Source organism: Chenopodium quinoa, unplaced genomic scaffold, assembly GCF_001683475.1.
Source record: "Chenopodium quinoa cultivar QQ74 unplaced genomic scaffold, ASM168347v1, whole genome shotgun sequence".
NCBI classification, from domain to species: Eukaryota; Viridiplantae; Streptophyta; class Magnoliopsida; order Caryophyllales; family Amaranthaceae; genus Chenopodium; species Chenopodium quinoa.
The window spans coordinates 9,996,358-10,017,556 of NW_018745448.1; the positions used below are offsets into that span (position 1 = coordinate 9,996,358).

General features: G+C 33.9%; 2 long non-coding RNA genes across 6 annotated transcripts; both read left to right on the plus strand.

The window, feature by feature from the left end:
- The first annotated feature begins 2,190 nt into the window (after window positions 1–2,190).
- LOC110713664 lies at window positions 2,191–5,086 on the plus strand. Its single transcript, XR_002510024.1, has 3 exons — window positions 2,191–2,696; window positions 3,767–4,312; window positions 4,405–5,086. It is a non-coding gene; the product is annotated as an uncharacterized LOC110713664 (long non-coding RNA).
- Window positions 5,087–9,493: 4,407 nt separating this feature from the next.
- Window positions 9,494–20,136, plus strand: LOC110713852. Of its 5 annotated transcripts, XR_002510081.1 has the most exons (10): window positions 9,496–9,878; window positions 11,285–12,137; window positions 12,205–12,288; window positions 17,460–18,223; window positions 18,648–18,839; window positions 18,940–19,031; window positions 19,128–19,260; window positions 19,357–19,463; window positions 19,579–19,651; window positions 19,738–20,136. It is a non-coding gene; the product is annotated as an uncharacterized LOC110713852 (long non-coding RNA). The 5 variants fall into 5 exon arrangements; XR_002510084.1 differs by having other exon boundaries at window positions 9,494–9,878; window positions 11,285–12,288; window positions 18,734–18,839; XR_002510080.1 differs by having other exon boundaries at window positions 11,285–12,288.
- Window positions 20,137–21,199: the final 1,063 nt, after the last annotated feature.

A 21,199-nucleotide genomic window follows, 5' to 3' on the forward strand; every position in this document is an offset into this window, starting at 1 on the left:
ATGGGACGGGTGGCCAACACTAAGGGAGGGCGATAAATGCCGGAAAATATAGTCAACAACCTATTTCTGGCAGTAAGTGGATTTTTGCAACATTTTTTTTAGTTTGGGTGGTTTTTTACAATATTTTTTATTGTGGGTGGTTTATCACAAAAATGTGTTTTAAGTGGGTGGTTTTTCACAAAATTTCCTATTTTTTTGGGGGGTAGAAAGTAAAATGTACTAGTGTATTTTTTTGGGAAAATGGATAGTGAGGGACTGGGGGTGTAGGTAGTGCTACCTACACTAGAGTGTATGTATATATAATTAGGAGTGATAGAGTATAAAAACATATTCCCGGACCTTAACCATCAGCTTAAGCTTTTGAATGAGTTGGTCCTCTTTCAGGTATCATTAAAGTAATGAATCTCAACTCGTCAAATAAAGAACAATTAAAAATACCTAAAGATTTACTACCTTTTAGAGTGCAAGATGTTTAGCTTTTCATTCCTAAAACATCAAGAAGGCCCAACATCTAAGATGGCAAGACCCTAAAAGTCTAAAACCTTGTGTTGATAATTAACTATTACTCCCTAGCCTCCGTTTCATAATGATGTTCCTGTTTTGTAAATCGATGCAAATTTTTACCTATATTTGACTGCAAATATCTTTAATCTCACACTAGCAAAACTATAAAAGTTAGATATTAATAATCTACTCACCAAGACGAATCAAACTAGATCCTACATGAATATATTTGTTCTTATAGATTAAGAGAAATTTAGAAGATTCTCTTTTTTTTTTGTTTTTTAAAAAAAAAGTCAAGGATTCCAAACAAAAAATCATTGTGGAACGGAGGGAGTAATTGATTGTATAAACCGATTTGACTAGATGGTTATATTAGCAGATTTAACTAGCTGGTGGTAAATAACTGATTGTATAAAAGTGTTTGGTAAATCACTGTTGAATATTAGATGTTTTCAATGTACTTATTACCTAAAAAGCTAATTATTCAATGAGCTAATTTCCAAAAGCTCTTATAAAGAGGTTTGATAAGAAAAGAAAAAAAAACTTTTTGAGTCCAAACATCCAAATTAGCTTTTATAATAGTCAAACCTCTAATACTTAGTAAGCTTAAAGCTTTCCGAAAAGTTCTTTACCTAACAAAGTCAAGTGCAACTATTCGACCTTGTAACTAGGGATGTCAATGGGTGGAGCAGATGTTGGCCTTCTCATCCCCATCTCCACCTAAAATTTTCATCCCCATTGCATGGCAGGTCCAAAATTTGTCCACATCCTTGCTCCAATAGGTACAATTCCAAAACCATCCCTACCCTCCCTTCCGCCACTTGGATATCCACCCCCACTTATTCCCCACCTAATCCCCACCTTTCATACACAATCTAATATACTTCCTCTGTTTTTTAATTTGACACATTTCCATTATCATGCTTGCCAACGCATGTTTTCAATGCTTAATAACTTCAATTATCAACATTGTAAATTATAAAAAGTGGATATTAATAAAATATACATATAGACGATTTAAAGAAGATTCCACATGACTATATTTTATCGTATTATAAATCACAAAAACAAGTCAAAGAGTAGTTTGTGAATAGTGTAAAAGTCAAACGGTGTCAACTAAAAACAAACGAAGGAAGTAATTATCGTAGATTACACGCACAAAAATAATATTGTTAATATTACAAATTTTTTAGTTATAATATTATTGTATTTACAAAGTATTATATCTACTATTTTTATTTTGCGTAATTTTTTTTTACAAAGTAGTATAAAAGTACGTAGTATATAATTTTGTTTTAAAAAATATATAGATTTAGGTGTGTGGTGGGGAATGAGCAACATTTCTCAGACTCAAATAAGTTGAGGGAAAATTTTCCAATTACTACCGCAAGTTAATACTACTTTGTAAATTACTACCGTAAATTAAAAAAGTTGTGAATTACTACCGTAAATTTTTTTAAGATGTTGCGATTACTACCAAACCCCCATTTAACCCAACTATGACATCATTATATCACTTCAACCCATGGTTAAAGCCCTTAACCATGACGTCATTATATCCCTAACCCATTTTCTTTTTCTTTTTTTTTTGGGGGGGGGGGGGAGGGGCTGGTTAAAGCCCTTAACCATGGTCAAACACGGGTTAAAGGGATATAATGACGTCATAGTTGGGTTTAATGGGGGTTTGGTAGTAATCGCAACATCTTAAAAATTTTTGCGGTAGTAATTCACAACTTTTTTAATTTGCGGTAGTACTTTACAACGTGGTATTAACTTGCGGTAGTAATTGGAAAATTATCCTAAGTTGAGTCCTCTTAGACTTAACTTAGGGGTAAAATGGGAAATTCACAATATTGAATAAAGTAAGGAGAAGTTGAAGCCAGTTGGTCCCCACAATTTGTTAGTTATTCATTAATCAAACAAAAAAAAACGTAAAAAGGGTTGAAGCTTTTAAAAAAAGAAAAGGAGGAGAGAGAAAAAAACTCATAACACATTTGATAAAGAACAAACAGCGCAAATTCAAAACCTAGAAAGAGAGAGGCAGTTTTCAAAAGCATTTTGGAAGCCAAATTCTCATCCTTTAGTAGTAATTTGAAGTGTAACAGTAGCATTGGAGTACCGTGGGTGTTTGCCGAATTTTGGTTGCCGCCAATTTCGGAAGGAAAACGCCGGAGTATCGCTCTTCGTGGGATGTAAGTTTCAACCATTATTAATTAATTTTTTTCCCATAAATTTGCGTGTTCTTGTATCATTTGTGTGAATGTCGAAGAATTTATCAAATTATTTGGTTAAATGTGAATTTACGTGTGTTAGGGTTAATTAGTTAAGTATGTGTGAAAAAGTAAGGGTTTTTACTTTGAATTATGTGTGAATTGAATTTAATTATGTGAATTGAATTTAAGTATTTGTGGAATTAAGTGTTTTTACTTTGCCGGATGTTCTAATTCGCTTGTCCAAATAATTATTGCACCTCTTTGTTCGAATTATGTGTGTAGGGTGTGGGAATTGAATGCAAGTATGTGATGATTTTTTATGGGTGATGAAGAATGTAAATTCTGGGTAACAGTGACAAAAATTATTTGGTTTGTGTTTTCGATTTGAATGAGAAATGGATTTGCTAAGTTGATGTCCTAATGTGGTATGTTGATTCCTGTTATGAGCTTTGATTTGAATGAGAAATTAATGTTGTTGCTGTGTTAATTCCTGTCGTGAATCTCTGCTTTAAATTAGGTGAATTGTATTTTAGTTTAATTAATTAATGTGAATTTTGAATGCAATTTGAAGAGGTGTTATGTGTATGATTGTGTTGAGTTACTGAAATTAGATGATCAAATAATGTTGCATGGTTTTGATACCATAATGTTCTAGTTGGTGATCCCATAATGTTACATATGGTGATACCACCATCTTGGTTGTTGGTACTCTCTTCTTTGGTGTAGTGGTATTGGTTGGTAGAATTGATTTGATGGTTGGTATTTGATTTGTGTCTTAATGGTATATAGGAACTTGTTTGGGTGGTGGTGTAGGTGCTTGTCCAAATAATTATTGATATGGTTTCCTTTTTTTTGCGTGTGTTGTTCTAATGTTTTAGTCATGATGTCGGAGCAGTACAATGATTCTTCAATAGGCTGTCGATGTAAATGGGGGTATGTGACGAAAGAATTTAAAAAAAAACACCTAGTACAGTGTTGAGCGCAGTTGCTTTCTAGTTATGATTTGGTATATGTATACATTGATTAATTTTTTTTGATACCTTTCGCAGTGTAACCTTAAACATATATTGAAGACTAGAAACGCTCCAACTGGTTCATCTAGCAAACAACAGGCCAACAAGAAAATGAAACAAGCAGTTGTTGAGGATGGAGATGAAGATAATAACTATGATGGGATGATCACAATTTTAACGATGCTGACTATGTGGTGTAAGAAGAAGAAGAAGACTATGGTGAAGGTGATATTATTCAAGGTGATTACAAGGTGGAGTCAGAGTACCTTGTGACTCGGCACATCGACAAGAAGCGTAAAATTGTTCCCCCACCACCAAAACATATCAGACCCTCACAACCCCCACAGCCGAAGGTTCAGAAGAGCACAACGTCCACTAGTAATTGAACAGGACTTTAATGAGGTATAAAAGCATTGTAATCTGAAGCAAGTAGTTCCTTATGTTATTGTTCTTTTGTTGATGATTTGTAATGTTGGGTAGATGATTTTGAGTTATGTTGGACAACCGAATATAACTTTGGGTGAGCAAGTTAAAAAAAGAGGTGTGATAGTTGCGACACAGTTGAGGAATTGTAGTTGGAAGGTAAAGTTTGTCGATAAAAGCTTTGTTCTGGACTATATTTTCTTCATGTTTATTTGTTGACTTTGAAGGTTTGTTTTGTCATTTTATTTCAGCAAGCGAACTTCAATTGTCGGATTGGTGCATTTATCGATGTTGTGAAGGCGATGTGCATAGATGAGAACAAAAAATAGTTGTTGGAGGGAAGTGGGTTTGGAGGGTTGTTGAAGTTGCCTTTAATAAAGATTGATTGTAGGTTTTTTTACTGCCTTATGACAAGGATTGATTCGAAGAAGAAGGTGTTAATTGGAGGAGATGGAAGAGAGCTACCTTTATGCCCTGAACAATGTGGTGCATATTTGGCCTTCCCGGAGTCCAAACCCTGTGCCTGTTAAATTTCTTAATGCATCCATGCAAGCAAGGGTCGATCGTATTGTTCATCAGTATGGGGAGATTACAAAAGACAATGTGTAATCCCCCATATTTTAATTTAATTATAATTTATTTATATATTATTCTTACAATTATATTTATGGCAATTTCATTAAATAAATTATTTTTATGAAAGGATTTAAAATAAACTAGTGTATTTTTATTAATTTACAAGTAATTCTAACATAGCCCAAAACCCAAATACTACTCCTAATCTAATTAGGAAACCCAAAGCCCAAATAAAACCCTCAAAAACCCTCACTTTCCTCCTCCTTCTCACGTAAAAAAAAAAAAAGGGAAAAACCTTCATATTTTTTTTCTCCTCCTTTCCTACTGTTTTCACGAAGAGAAGAGAAAAAAAAAAAAAAAAAAAAAAACCTGCTAACTGCTGCCGCCCAGCAGCCACCGCCCCTGCCGCCCAGCAGCCACCGCGCGCCGCCAGCAGCCCAGTAGTTCGACTCCTCCCTTTCTCCTTCCTCTTATTTCTCTTCCTTTATTCTTGTTATTTTGATTTAAAGATTCAATTTTTATTTGATTTCAATTATAAAATTATTGTTATTAGGCTTTAATAGTATGTATAAATTACAAAAGATTATAAATTTATGGGTTTTAACATGTTTAAAGTATTATATTAATTTTCAGATTTGGTTATGTGTGAATTTAGGGTATTAAAGTGTTGATTTTTCATGTTTAAAGGCTTAATTATGTACTAAACAAGTTACTTAATTATTCTATGTTCAAAGTATGTCAAAGTATGATTATTTTGGTTGTATATAAATTTTCAGATTTAATAAAGTTTCAATTTTTATGGATTAGTAGTGTTAATTTCATGTTTTTATGCTTCTAAACCTATAAAATATTTATTGTGGGTATTTTGTGATTGAAAAAGCTTTGAACCTTATATTCTAATCTTAATTATAATTTTCAGATTTCATACCTTTTATTTTGAAGCCTCTAATTTAGGGGTGGGACTTTTCAAACCGAACCGTGAAACCGTCTGTTACCGAACCGAACCATCACGGACCGAACAGTTTATAACCCGCTAATTTTAAACCGAAAACCGAACTGAACCGTATAATGTCAAACCGAAACCGAACCGAACCAATTAATGTTAACCCGTTACGAACCGTAAACCAATAACAAACCAAACCGTTTATAAATCGAAACCGTTTGAACCGATTAATCTTAACCCGCTAACTGTTTAAACCGAATCGTTTATAAACCGAAACCGTTTAAACCGTAGGAAAAACCGTTTAAATCGAACCATTTACAACCCGCTAACCGTTTAAACCGAACTGTTATAACCCATTAAACCGTTTAAACCGAACTATTTTCAAACCGCAACCCGTTTAAACCAATCCGATTACAAACTATTTAAACCGAACCGTTTACAACCCGTTCCATTCAAATTGAACTATTTACAGCCTTTAACAATTTGTTAGAATTCCACGAAATATATTTGATGTTTAATGTAATTTAACAGTACAATTTTTTTTACATATAATTATTGATTTAAATTTGTAATTTTTTTTGCTATTATAAAATTAAAATTATATTCTTGTATAACTAAATTAGGAGTTATAAATTAAATAAAAAAATGAAAAAATTTGGCCACCCACCCACCACCGTAACCCACCCTAACACCACCCCCGCCGTCACCCCAGACCCACCCTAACACTACCCCCACCCACCACCGTTACCGTAACCCACCCCCACCCCACCACCGTTACCGTAACCCACCCCCACCCCACCAACGTCAACCCAGACCCACCCTAACACCACCCCCGCACCCACCATAATTACCGTAACCCACCCCACCACCCACCGTAAATAAAAAAACCCAGACCCAAACCTTACCCCACCCCATCCACCACCGTCACCGTAAATAATAAAAACCCAGACCCAGACCCATATCCCACCCCACCTACCACCATCACCGTAACGTACCCCACCCCACCCCACCCCACCCCCCTTAACAAACCCCACCCCACCCTACCCACCACCGTCACTGTAAAAAAAAAAAAAAAAAAAAAAAAAAAAAAAAAAAAAAAAAAAAAAACAGACCCAACCCCAACCACACCCACCACCGTCACCGTAACACACCCCACCCCACCCCATACAAAAAAATCGAAAAAAAAACCCAAACCCACCGTAACCACACCCCACCTACCCCCACGAAACCCAACATCCTCGAAACCCCCCAACTCACTTTAATTGCTCACCCACCATAAAACTCCCTCCCTTCCTCGAAAAATCCTCCCTCCCAACCCACCCGAACCCAGTCTAACCGCCGCCGCACCCACCCTAACTCGGCCCCCTCCGTTGCCCACAACTTGAAAAAAAATTAAAAAGAAAAACAAAAAATTAAAAAAAGGAAGAACGAAAACACCTTATATATTAATCCTGAATTTGGCCTCGAATTTGGTTTTAAAAGGCCAAATTCGATCATGAAGCAACTAGATCTAGAGTTTCGTGGTCGAATTTGACCATAAAAACCGTCGTGCGTGGTGCCGGTGGACGGAGACGGAGAAACGAGATGGAAGAAAGGAGAACATAGACGGAAGAAGGGAGAAGAAGGAAGAAGAAGAAAGGAAGAAGGAAGAGGAGATGAGAGAGAAAACGAGAGAGCAGTGAGCATATTAGCAGCCATGGCTTCAAAAAATTGATAATATTACAGAAGAGGATTAAGAAAACGAGAGAGAAATCAAAAAGAGTACTAAAGAGACGATGGTAAGAGTGATCTGATTGGTGGAAAAGAAAACACACAGATCGTGAATTGGAATGTGTGCGATGATAGGCCGTTAGATGACATGCAAATCAATGGCTGATATTTAATATAAGACGGTGACACGGATCATGGGATAATGGATTTGGATAGTATGTTTTTTTTTATTCATAGCTACGTACTAATAAAAACACTACTGTACTCTTAACTTTATGTAACTTATAAATTGTAAGAAACACAAATGTTTGGAAATTGGAATTGATTCAATATAACATATTTAATGTATATTAGTTATATGTATATCAGTATATGTAATAAATAATAATGTATGGTACGATTGGTATCATACTATCATTGGTATGTATAGATAATCGATAAATGTATCTGATTATTAAAACTTAAAACAGTTGATGATCGATCTAATTGAATACTTCTACTTCCTCACCCGTTTTCTTTAACTTGCAAGTTGCAACATATATATGTTGCAGCCTTGTAGGCACGTAATCTTAAAAGGTGATTAGAGAGGGTAAGACAACAAAGTAATTCAGCAATATAACTTTAACACCAAAATTATGGAATAGTTACAAACAATTGTCAATTATTACTTTATTAGACTAATGGGAAATTGAATAATCGTGATTTTAATTAAACATCCAAATATAGTTCCGTAACATTAAATTATTAGTTTATTACAATATCAATTATCGATTTATCGTATTCAAAGTACCAATTCATCAAATCATGGTTATGACGCGATCTTTAAAACAATTAAAACAAGAAGATGATAGCCTGATAATATTTGATAATGAAACAATAATACATTAATACCTTATAAATTTGTAATAGACTAATATTTAATAAACAACAACAAGACTATAACCAAATTTGAAACATAACACATTAACATGATATAGAATGAATGAGAATTTCTGTAATTCTATATAATCTGATATCTGAATCGATTTATCGTATTCAAAGTAGCAACTCATCAAAACATGGTCATGACACGATATCTAAAACAATCCAACAAGAAACTGATAACCTAATAATATATATTTAATAATGAAACAATAATACATTATAAATTTGTTAGACTAATATGATAATATCGAATAAACAACAACAAGAGTATAACCAAACTTGAAACATAACATATTAACATGATATAGAATAATTGAATAAATGAAGATTTGTGTAATTGTATATAATCTGATGTCTGAAAATAAAGTGACGAAGTCCCAACTTTATATAAAACGAAAATAGCTAACCGGTCAAAAATCTCTTAAAACCCAATTTCTACTCGATCCATTATTTTTTTCACCAACCTATGCCGACCCGCTAATTAAATGGAAATACTAGTCCCAACTTGATATAAAACAAAACACGCTAACTGGTCAAAACCACTTTTTAGAACTCGATTTCAACCCGATCCAATTTAACCGATTACCAAACTAACCCGAACGATTTTAGCACCAAACCGAGTATAAACCGAACCGATATGAATCGAACTAGCATTAACCCGGGTAAACCCGCCCCTGAACCGACCCATTTCAAAATAATCCGTTCATGACCCGAACCGATATGAACCCGGACCGACGTTGACCCGGTAAAACCGCCCCTGAACCGATCCGTTTCAAACCGGTCAGATCATGACCCGAACCGTTTATAAACCGAACGGGCATTGACCCGGGTAAACCCGCCCCTGAACCGACCTGTTTCAAACCGACCCGATTATTAACCGAACCGTTTAAAAACCGAACCGGCATTGACCCGAGTAAATCCGCCCCTGAAGCGACCCGTTTCTAACCGATCTGATTATGACCCGAACTGTTTATAAACCGAACCGTTTATGACCCGAACCGAATTTAAATCGTACAAAAATAAACCGAAACCGAACCGACCTGTGACTAATCAAAACCGAACTGAACCGACCCGCCGTCTAAATGAAACCGTTTTAACCCGAACCGTTTCAAACCGAAACCGTTTCAAACTGAGGTCAAACCGAACTGCCAGACCGAAGTCCCACCCCTACTCTAATTGCGTTGAATTGATATATTCTTGGGTTTTTAACACACTAACTTGCTATATAATGACTATTTCAAGCAATTATGCTTATGGGGTTATTTTATATATTTAAAACAAAATTCCAGATTTAATTACCTATTTCAAAGTTGCTGTAATTTGATATAAAACACTATATTTTCATAATTCTAACATGTAAACTTAAAGTTGGGATGTTATATTACTAACTTTGATTTTTGGGGACAATCTAAAGACTTTGTTTTGGTAATTTAAGAGGTTTTAAAGTAGTTTAGTATTGCTGTAATTTTGATTGCTTTGGTATTGATTTATTCCTAATTGTTTGGTTTAGGAGAGGACTTCGTAGAAGGCGACTTCTAGTTTTAAAGTGGCCAACCGGATTGTTTACACAAGGTACGTACAAGATACGAAACCTTGCTTGTAGGTGCATGTTTAAGGACGGATCGAGAACTTAGTATCATGTATAGGAGTTAAATTGTCTGGTTATACATTGTGAATTTCAAATGACGTGCACTAGTTTATAATGCAAGTATTATTTGTGCTTTATTTATGCAAGGTACGCTTAAAGACAAAGGTATGTGATTGGTGTAAAGATCAAATTATTACTCGTTCAGGATTATGTAAACAGGATGAGTAAAGGAGGAATTCAAGTCTTGTAAGACGAGGTTAAGGTTTTGGGGTGCCTTATGCACTCAAGGTGTTTATACACCGAGGTAGTAATGGAATAAATAATAAATGTTGCTTGCCACTAATAAATCAAGAATTGAAATTGAAAAGTTGTTTTATTTGATTGAATTGATATTGGATTGATTGTATTGTTATGCATATGAGTCATCACCAAGTTTAAACCTGTAAATCACGTAAAGTGCAAGATGGATGAGCAATAAAACTCTGGATTGGTGCACTTCTGGAGTAATGACAATCAGGGGTTGGGGTATATGGGGTATTAGCCGTGTACTTTTCTCGAGGCCTTCTGATCTACGAGTCTCTTCTTTCAAATATTATTTTTCTAAAACTAGGAGTTAGGTGAGATCTCATACTAACTACGGTCACGGAGTCGCGCCCGTGGTCGTTGGATGTTTATTGATGTTTCCGAAAGGAGGCATGGGGTTTTCTTTATTGATGTTCCAAATGGGACATGGGTTGGACAACCTTGTCTATTGCTAAATCCAATGAAATAAATAAACGAGCCAGTTAATATTAAATAGTGAGGTCTTAATAAATTCGTGAATCGAGTTGTGAATTGAGTCTATATTTAATGATGCTTGTGCTTGAATATTAGTAGCATGTTAGGTATTTTCTCAATTCGTTTTCGCAGCTTGTATGTACTCAGCTTTGCTGACTGCGTGCTTTTGTGTGTGTTTTTCTTTGGTCATGGCCTTCGCCTTTCAATGACCCTGTGACGATCCAATTTTTACACTTGTAATATTGGGGAGCAGAATAACCACAAGTTCTTACACATGCAGCATTCATCAGGGTTGTGGGATCTTGAGTAGAGAGTTGGTTGTTTCCATATTATTTATTTTGCAAAGTTTGAATTTAATTTAATTTGTTTTTAGTTGACGCTAATTCTTTTGAGTTTGAAGTTATTAGGACTCTGAATTTAATCACTTACTACTTTTATTGGGTTTTGAATAAGGGCCTTAATGGTTCCAACTTGTAATACTTATTTTGATTTAATTCCTTTGTTTTGAGGTTTCTTTAAAACTGTTTTGGTTTTCCGCTGCTAATTTCTGAGATAGCCTTAACGTTTGAACACGTGGCGGTAGAACACCAGTAATTCTCTTGAAATTGTTCAGGTTATATACAGGTTTCTCACAGGTTTTTAAGAGAGAATTATTGGGGTGTTACACAATGTTTGTCACATCAAGATTCAGCAAGCAGTTGATAAGCTTCCTTTGATGCCGATTGTAACTGTGTTTATGAAGGCCTTCTTACTAATGATATTGGGACTTCTTACTAATGATGTTGGGACTGCTGATATGTCCCACTACAAATGGTCAGAGCTTGGCAACTACGTTATTGCATTCTGTTTCAATAGGGGCTGCTGCACCGGATTTCGATTGGTGTACATATGCACATAGTTGGCCGATGACTTGTGTCAGAGATTTTAGGAAGAGGCTACACAACAAAGGGTACTCGGCTGCTGGTGGTGGATGTGTCCTATTCCTTCAGGTCTTGTTTTCCTCTATATGTTAATTACAATTATTATGAAAGCAATATATGTCTTGAAATGTGAGATTGGGTTTATGGCAGTCTTGGTATCATTTTTGGTTTGTTGATTTGCATATGATTGAAATAAAGGTTGTAGTCCATATTAGTTTTGCTTATGAAATTGCATATTTGCATATCATGTTAGATGTATAGAGTAGGTAGACTGTGCTTTAAGGTGGTGATGCACTTGGTTTTAATTGAAAGACATATGAGAATCTTTTGTAGTGGGGATGCACTTTAGGTCTTTTTACTAAACCTTTTTTTTCGTTTTTTGTTTTCTTTATGCATTTGTTGTGTAGATATTTTACTTGGACCACCTAGCAATGCCTCCTTTGAGCTGCGGGGGTTATGCCAAGATCGGTGGTGTGGACTGAGAAGAAACTGCCAGCTGCTATTCAAGCTGATTTGCTCCCTTCCCTAAACTATGGGAAACAGAAGGTGAATGTGTTATTTTGTTATATACAATATTTTGGATCCTTTTTAAATTCCCTTAAAATCAATTTAGACGGTTGATGTTGCGTACGAGGAACGACATCCTTTGATTGGAAGGGATTCATTCGAATCGTTAGAAGTCAACATTGCAAATGAGGTAAAGTGTATTGGTATTTGACGTGTTTTGTGTTTATGAAAATAAAAAACTAATTCTGTTTTTTATTTTTCTTTTTGTGTGGTAGGTAATTGTGGTATCTAGTTTTTAGTGGACGGAAATTAGTCTATAAAAGGTTCCACTTAAGTGTCTGATAAGACTTATAAATAAAACGTAGAGTCGCCACCTTATTTTTATCCGAATAAGGACGGATTTTAGAACAACCAATTTTAAGAAATTAAAACTTAATAAAAATCAACTGCTAACTCCGTAATAGGAAATAAGGCACAGGGTTCGGGGTTTAGGTTAAGAGAATCGAACATCTGGTCGTCTTCTCTTCCGTTCTATAGAACGGGCTCTTACTATTGCGTTGTCAAAATCAAGTTTTAAGACATATTAACCACAAAAAACAAAAAATTAATACAAGGTAGGTTTGAGCACCAAAGTTGCACTACGTACCGATCATAGTGAGATTTTGAATTCACTCACGGATCAAAACCTTCGTAGTTCGGACAAATGCCATGTTTTAAATAACCAATTCCATTGGGTTTTTAATTTGGGTTGTTGACATAAACGTCATTTTTGTAAGTGGGATTTTAGTGATCTTTGACGGATTCACTCATAAAAGTAAAATGAACCACCTTGGTGGAGGAAAATCACCCCGATTAGTGATCACCAAAAATGTCTTTTGAACAAGACAATTCAACAAATGCGTCCCGATTGACGAATTTTAAGTGGGTCAAGGTATTTTTTGGAGTGAAATTGTAAGGGTTCACTATATAATCTCACTTTGGGTTTAAATTCACTCAAGGGTAATTTTATAAGGTTTTATGGGTTATGTGTTTAGGCTTAATGGAATTGGCCAAATAAAGCACGACACCTGTCAAGGCCTTACATCCAAATAAAAGGGAACAATAAACTATTTAATCATATCCGATTGTCAATTAATCCATCGGGTAATTATGATGAGATATAAGTTTATTTCCATGGAGATGGATAATTGTTACAACCTTATACAACTAAATAATTAATCTTAACCTCATGTTTGGAAATGAGGCCATAACCTCATATTAACTATCATTACTTATTAAAAACAAACAAGCAAAGTTATGATTCATTCTTGTGTCACAAAAGTCATCTTAAAATAAAATTAAAGATTTTTAAAACAACGACATTTAGAATTAAAGACTCTTATTTCTGAAGTCATCTTTAAGGTAAGATTAAAGTTTCTCTAAATAATACTTAGAATTAAAGCTTGTTAAAATTCTTATTTCTAAAATCACCTTTTAAAAAAAAAGATTAAAACATTTTATTTAAAATTCCATAAGTTTAAAAGTATATATATAATATAGTGTAATAGGTGTCATATCACCATTAGTTTCTTAAAAATAAATTAATACCATTTTAAAAAAGCAATTACGAGAAAAACGTGCATATTTCACCTCTTTGATAGCTTGAACTAAAAAAATCATTAAAAAACATAGAAAAATCGAAAAAAATTAATGTGAGATATGGTTGGAAAGATATTGAAAAGTTCTATCACTTGAGCTAAAGAACTGGAACTGATTATGGTCGCAAAAGTTATTTAATAGGCCATCTTTGGGACGTGGTAAGTAGTTCTTTACTCTTGAACAACCTTTGCTTAAACTCTTAATTCCTTAGGTCTTTAAGTTCACATTAAGAAATACATCATTCTTTTAAAAAAAAATATTAGGTAGTCACGTGAATGCATTAACCTTTCATATTTAAAATGCATTATAAAGAGATACAATGCAAAATGCAATTAACCCCCCCCCCCCCCCCACTTTGTAACCTATCACCTCACCAATAGGCTTGACTTTCTAATGTGGAGTAATGAAAGATTTAGGGCTAATTTAGCACCTAATATCGTCATTACCCCTATTGGTAACACCACATGAAAACAAACACATTAGTTAGCATAATAATAATAATTAATGAAATTAAGAAAGGAATAAAGATAATACCTTGAACTAGATGTAGCAATATTTTTGGATAACCCTTCTTACTTATCCAGAATGAAAAGATGATTACTCCTTAGTTAAAGTGTAATAAAGAGACTAAGTGATTTTTTTTTTTTGGAATTTTGAGATATTAAAAGAAATTAATGCAAAATAAAGCTAAAGAACTTTTTTTGATTTTTTAATTATAGAAAATAATCTTGAAAAATAAAACTAAATCTTAAGAGAGAAAATTTTTTTAGTTTTTTTTTTTTAATATAGACTAGGATACTTGAGCAATTAAACTAATATTTTTAACAAAGATAATAATAACAACAATACTTGAACTTGAAATATTTTTTGTGTTTTTTTTATAGGAATTAAAGATAATAACAATATTTAAATAAAAAAAAATAGAAATCGCAACTTAATTATAAGATGCTTTTAATAAGCTAATAACTTAAAAATAAAGCTAAATTAGAGAGATTTTGACTAAAACAAAGATTAGAAGAGAAATTTTTAGAGAGAATTTTTAGAGAGAGAAGTTGTAAGAATTTTTTGATGTGTTTTTAACTTGAAAATTAGGGGGGTATTTATAGGAAAAATAAAGGGGTTAATTTGTAAATAGAAAAGTAAATAAATTAAAATTCAAGGATTATTTTGGTAAATATCAAGATTTTGGTAATAATGAGAATCTTGATATTAAATTCTTTCGTTTTATATGTAACAAACTACTTAATCCGTTTTACAACACTTAAACTGATAAAATAAAGAAAACCGTAATAAAATCAACTCTAATATTCATATAATAAAAAGGTTCTAAAATGCCATGGTATTACAAAAAGAAAATATATGACCAAGTCATGTCACAACTCAAAATAATACTCACATGGTATACAATAACAGAGTACCTAAATTTATTTAGTGACTATTATACTCACCAAGGTACTAAAACAACACTTATAAATTAAACATCAGCTCTGAGATGTCAGCTCTGAAAGTTACACAAAGACATCAGGTTACCATACTAATAGGGTTGGACAAAACATTTCAGAGTTTATGAAAAATTAAAAAAGAAGAATAACCCCTGTGCTTATTAGATAGTACATATAAATTTACCCAGGAACATCTAATCATATGACAAAATCGTATACATACGAGCATTACAAACAACGACCCCTACTAAAAGTACAAAATAAAGTAATCCATATAAAGTCATAAAATTGACGTGGTCAAAGTGAAAATATACCATATAAAATCATACAATATTAATTCATACGAGATAAATTTAAGATAGTCAAGAGTAAAATATATTCCCTTAACTGAATGACCCTTAAAAAAAAGGTGAACTCTTATCTTTCCTTAATCTACTAAAACACAAGTTTATATTTATCATAGTCGTATTATTTCACAATTGACGATGACAAGAGATACAAAAATTGGATCAAAGCAAACTAAAGAAACGAAGAGAAAAAAAAAAAAACAAGGGAACAAGATGCATGAAAAGGGCTTCATCATCATGATGAGCTCGTAACTAACTACTACTCAGTCACATTACCATTATGGATTCATGCATTCATATCCTAACTAATTTCTAGAAGCTTAAAGTACCACTGTAGATTCAGGCATACGTATCCTATCTAATTGCTACAAGCATAAAGCTGTTGATTCAGCCATTATCAGCCTGTTTTACTACTGTCCACATACACGCTTCCTATCGATATATGATCATTGATCCGAATTGATATCTATTGGATCCAATATTAACCGTGGGGGATAAAAAAAAGGTAACGTTATTTCACTATTGACAATTGTTCATCAAAATTGACTAAAGGATACAAAAATTAGACTGAAATAAACAAGTTATACAAAGTAAATAAGAAAAAAAGTAAAACAAGAAGAAAAGAACAAATTACAAAAGAAAGTCAGTATCCACATTCTTAGACATGATTTTAGCAGCAAAAAAAATGGCTTTCTTTCATCATAATACTCCATCCGACCCTTATCCATGCTGTTACAATATTAATACTTAATCGAAATGAGAAAACGGATCCTAGTTTAACTCCGGATACTCACCCTGCTAACACTATTCACCTACTATTCAACATAATAATTATACAAAACAACCACACATTCTTGACCAAAAAAAAAATATATTTTTATCCATACGTATCCCCCTCTTTAAATATCGACGGGTTTGCTCCGAACTTGTATTTATCAGAACAAGTATTAACTGTGGATTGAAATGACAATGACATTTTAACAAGTGTATATAAAAGGAGGTTCCTTTAGCACTACAACATGTAGTACTCATTTAGGTGTGGGAATGTTTGTAACTTCCCTTTGGTTGGGCATGAGTCTTTAGTCTGGTGGAATTTATAGGTAAACTGGTCATATAATAGGGTATTGCACAAATCGCAAAATTCACTAGATAAAAAAAATACTCTAACAATCTAAGTGAACATACTAATATACTTAATATACTCTAAAGGAGTAAATAATGCTTATTTATAGAGAAAATGACATACTCCCCTAGCCAAACAAAAAAAATTATACTTTATACTATATTATTATACATATACGTATAGAAATACGGTCTAAAATACCTAGCCTACTTTTTACTATAAAAAGAAATTACCCTTATCCAAAATCTCCACTCACCACTTAATTCTTATCTTCTTCCATCTTCCTCCTTACCCGAAAAAATCAAACAAAAACCACCATTAAACTCAACCACCATGTTTCAAGAAAACCAGGAAAATCAGCCTGTCTTCACCTTTGAGGAAGACATGAGGATGATAAGGGTGTACTTCATGTACATTGTGGGGCTAGTGGTCCTCCTAATGGCCGTATTAATTTACTTGTTAATCCATAAGTAAAAAAACGAAAATTACTTCGGTGGAGCAGGGTAGAAATGCATGTAGTGTTAGTTGTACTTTAATATTTTGTAATTTAGTAGTTTAGAAGTACAAATTATAACATGTATCTTGGGAATTATGAATAAAAATCATTATTATTACTCGTTTTCTTTGTTTTAAATAATAAAACGAGCGTCATTAAGTTTATAAAAATAATTAGCAAAATAATAATAATTATTTGCAAAGAAAACGATAACTATAAATAAAAGATAATTAATAATGATAATTACAAAGGTAAGATCAAAATTTGGTGTCTACAGTAATGGAAATGATCATTCCTATGTTTGAGAATATGTAGAAGAGGATGCTGAAAGCCTGCAACCAAAGCATACCTACATTAATGAAGCCTATGGTTGAGAACATGGAGCAAAAGATGGAGTAGATGCTGAAAGCTCATAACCACATCATACCTACTTTGAGGAATGCACCGAAGGAAAGGTCACTTGTTCACAAGTCCCCTGTTGTAAGTAAGGGTGATGTGAGTACTGGTAGCTCTTCAATCAAGGAGCGGGAGTTCGAATCACATAATGTGAATAGGAAATCTCTGTCTGATACTTTCATGAAGATAGATGATGTTATCGATGTTGGGGATACAACGATGAAAGTTGTAGATGTGATTGAGGGAGTCACATAAAAGGTGTGTTATGATTTTTGGGACATGAAAGAGGTGTAAGGTGTGGTTGAAGGACGTGCTGGAGGAGGGGTTGTAGGGGTTGCTGCTTGAGAAGGGGTTGGAGGGGTTGCTGCTGGAGGAGGGGTTGATGAGGGCAATGGTGAAAGCAGGGAAGAACGAATTGGGAAGGGCAATGATGGTGATGGTGATGGTGAAGGGTTGCAGCCTCCTGAGACAACACATGAACCTGTGACAACCCATGTATCAAAGGAAGGTGAAGATGGAGAAAAGAACCGCAACCGGAGTGAAAGTAAGCGGACTCTAAAGCCGTCTTCTAAGGTGCTTTCTAGAGACTTTGTCGGAAATTGTAGGGGTTAGGTGTCTAAGCTTAAGACACCTGATTTGAATCTTGTGAAGTGGATTAAGATGGGATTTTCCGGGACTGGCAGGTGAGTCCAATCTGTAACTTGTACTTTCGATGATTACATAAATTTTAATTTTTTTTTAATATGTTTCAATGGGTGATTAGCTTGTGGACTTTACACAATAAATGTTCAATCATTTTTATTTGATTAAAGATTTCATTAGAGAAGTCATTCATACAGTATCCAAAGTTGTTACACTTAATCACATTTTGTTAAATCATAAAGTCACCAGATACTATACCATCCTGTTAAAGTATAGATTTAGATGGTATTCTTTAGTATACCATCCTTGCAAAATTTAGACTTAGATGGTACTGATCACTATACCATCCTGGTAACATCTACTCTAAGATGGTACTCAGTACTATACCATCCTGATACAATCTAGATAAAGATGGTATTAGTTGGTTTATAATATGAGTAACAGGAGTGTTTTCTATTATTTTAGTGGTCCTGTGCTGTTGGAATTGAATGTGAAGGGGAATATGCTAATAATAAGGAATGTTGCTATAATGTTCTTCATTGTCGCCAAAGGGTTGGTACGGAGTATGTATCTGTGGAGTCTAAGTTGTATACTAAGGAATGGGGCATCAAGTATGAGGGGCACAACAAAAGGATAATGCTGCATCCTGCACTTGCGGTACGTTAATTGGCCTTATGTTTGAACTGATTTGGTACTTCCAAGTAAGTGAACAGTTCTTCCTAATTTTTTTTGTTCTTTTTTTTGGTCCACTTTACAGATTAAGCAAGTTACTGACATGGATGACGCTCCCACTCTTGCCAAAAAAATGGGCATCATTTGCGCGGTGTGGCTTGTACCCAAGTTTCTGTGGTGAGAGCTAATTATGCATTTGCTAAATTGATTGTCGGTTATGCTTTGGGGAGTAATTAATCTAGTGTTGTGTTAATTTGCTGTTGTGCATTGCAGATATTTGTCCCTATACTAATGGATGAACATTTGGTGGTGTGTTGCCTTCTCCTTCAAAGAACTGAAGATATGGTTGATCGACTCGATGTACTCTAACCATATTAAAAAACATGAAGCATTCATATCAAAATTGGTAAAAACTTGTTTGCTTTGTACCAAAACACGTAAAACTTGAATTTTGGTAAACAATTGATTTTACTGAATTATGTATTGAAATGAATCATTACAGATAAATGCAATGGAGGTGTTGATAAACACCCATGACAGTAGATGGGTACAGGGTACCTTTGGAGGGTGGCCTGTTGAAAGCGTCGAAATTGTCCACCAACTAGATATGTGAGTCCAAAACTACTTTTTAAAAACTTACCTTCTGTGTGTGTACACAACTTATGTTTTCACTAATCTTATTGTTGTTTAGTCACTAATCTTATTACTCGTCCTCTTTGTTTAGTGTTAGTTGTGGAGTTATCATGCTAGCTTGCATTAGGGCTAGCACGGATGGTTTTCAAACAAAGTATCAAATGGTCAGTACTTTGTTTTGTACTGTTTAATTGTTTGGATTATGAGTTGAAAAATTATGATATTTTATATCATATCCTTTGATTGACAGGAAGGAGGAGTTGATTCACAGGACATGGAATTTGGTCGGACATAGTTTCTTATTGAGGATCTCCGTTCAGTTTACAATGAAAGACGGGACTTTCTTGATGGCTTAGTTGTGTTGTATGTGGCTTATTGTATGGGTTGTTGAAATATTTTGTATATTATCTTGTTTTGAATTACTTTGTGCTAAACAGTAAGTTAATATAGTGGCGGGGAAGGAGTGGAAACACTAAAGTGGTGGGTTGGTTTAAGGCATTGATGTTACATTAGACTAACTTACTTGGTATCGGTGGCATACCAAGATGACTAGATGCTTTTGCAATGCTTATCATGCTTATTATTATGATTTAGCATGCTTTTTTGCAATGTACATTTGTAGATCATGGTTTAACATGCTTCATGTTTAGTTCTGTGTACACTCACTCAAATGAAATGGATGGTATACCATCTAACATGTGAAATGAAAGGGATGGTACCATCAGACATGTCAAATGAAAGGGATGGTATATCATCAAACATATCAAATGAAAGGGATGGTATACAATCCTCTACCATCTTATGGTATAATGGTATACCAACAACAGAATGAGGATTTAAGTAATAACTGATGTGTTTGTATGAAGTAATAACTGATGTGTTTGTATGAACAAATTTTTGGAAAAGTTTAGTAATGTTTTATAATGGATTATTTATTCGACTCTTCAACGTAAGTTTGTGTAAGTACAACAATTTGAAAAATTTAGATTACGACATATATGATCCATATAGTTGTTATTTCATAACGAGCCTCTGAGCCTAATGCCTTGAAGGAGGTATAGTAATAAGTAATTGTAATTCGCATTAATTCATGCATTGAAATTAGTTCATGTCAAAAGCACAACAATTACATGACACGTCATGAGTCATTCATGTAAGTAGGAACTCAATCTCCTCATAGGCCATTCCAAAAACTATACCATGACTATCAGTATATTAATTTACAAGTATACTTGCTTTTATTCCTTTTAAGTGAACTGATTTATCATGGAGAATTACTAACACTGAGTACACAAAAACCTACATTTTGTACTTATAAAAACCTTTATTTACTTTATGTAAAATTGTAATTGCTTTTAATCGTTTAGGCTAACTAATTTATCTTATGTTTAAAACTATTATTTACCGTCCCCTTAAATTGTACTTGTGTAGACACCCATTTGTGTCTCCCCAAAACCAAACCCAGTGATGAGTGTCTTTCACGTCGAATCATAATCGAATGAAACGAAAGTGTGGAAAGGTCTAGTGTTGCGGAAAGTTTTATTTCTTTTCTCTTTTTTCTGTTTTTGAAAACTTTATTTTAAGAAAACAGCCAATCCAGTTTGGTTGGTCCATGATATGGGTCCAATAGTGGTGTAGTTGGATGGGGCTAGCAAAGACCTTTCCAACGATATATTATAAGCCCAATTCCGATGAATATTGAGGAATTTATG